We start from the raw sequence: 1,228 nt of genomic DNA on the forward strand, positions 1-1,228 counted from the left end.
CATCCATGTCCCTACAAAGAACACAAACTCGTCGTTTTTGATGGCTGCATAATATTCCATGGTGTTTATGTGCCGCATTATCCCTGTCCAGTCTATCATCGATGGGCATTTGGGTTGGTTCCAGTTCTTTGCTATTGTAAACAGTGCTGCAATGAACATTCGTGTGCATGTGTCCTTATAGTAGAACGATTTATAATCCTTTGGATATATACCCAGTAATGGGATTGCTGGGTCAAATGGAATTTCTATTTCTAGGTCCTTGAGGAATCGCCACACTGTCTTCCACAATGGTTGAACTAATTTACACTCCCACCAACAATGTAAAAGTGTTCCTATTTTTCCACATCCTCTCTAGCATCTGTTGTCTCCAGATTTTTTAATGATCGCCATTCTAACTGGCGTGAGATGGTATCTCAAAGTAGTTTTGATTTGCATGTCTCTGATGGCCAGTGATGATGAGCATTTTTTCATATGTTTGTTGGCCTCATGTATGTCTTCTTTTGTAAAGTATCTGTTCATATCCTTTGCCCACTTATGAATGGGCTTGTTTGTTTTTTTCTTGTAAGTCTGTTTTAGTTCTTTGTAAATTCTGGATATCAGCCCTTTGTCAGATGGGCAAACTGCAAAAATTTTTTCCCATTCTGTTGGTTGCCGATTCACTCTAATGACTGTTTCTTTTGCTGTGCAGAAGCTGTGGAGTTTGATTAGGTCCCATTTGTCTATTTTGGCTTTTGTTGTCAATGCTTTTGGTGTTTTGGTCATGAAGTCCTTGCCTATGCCTATGTCCTGAATGGTTTTGCCTAGATTTTTTTCTAGGTTTTTTATGGTGTTAGGTCTTATGTTTAAGAACATTTTTATATGAAGTATTTCAAACTAATGAAGCTCTAACTTTGGGAATGTGTGTGTGTTGTTGAAGTAGTCCTCATGCAACTAGTGTGGACAACATTAGATTGACCATTGGCTAGCAATAGACACCGGAATTCAACCTACATGAAGACTCAGAGTCAGGACCTGCCTCCACCCTCAAACTGTTGAGCTTTCCAGGAGCCCCTGCCTTGCTGTCCTCTCCTGACTTTCCAGTTCTCACCTCTGACTCTTGGGCTCTGTGCACCGAGCTCTCTGCCCTGCTGCTTGAGCACATGTGATACAAGCTTTGTCAGCTCCCTGGACCTTGTTCAGAAAAACTGCTTGCCGCGAAGTAGACATGCATGTGCTAGAACATCTTTTT

The sequence above is a fragment of the Sapajus apella genome, unplaced genomic scaffold, assembly GCF_009761245.1.
Source record: "Sapajus apella isolate SASKATOON/1434 unplaced genomic scaffold, GSC_monkey_1.0 scaffold39, whole genome shotgun sequence".
Taxonomy (NCBI): Eukaryota; Metazoa; Chordata; class Mammalia; order Primates; family Cebidae; genus Sapajus; species Sapajus apella.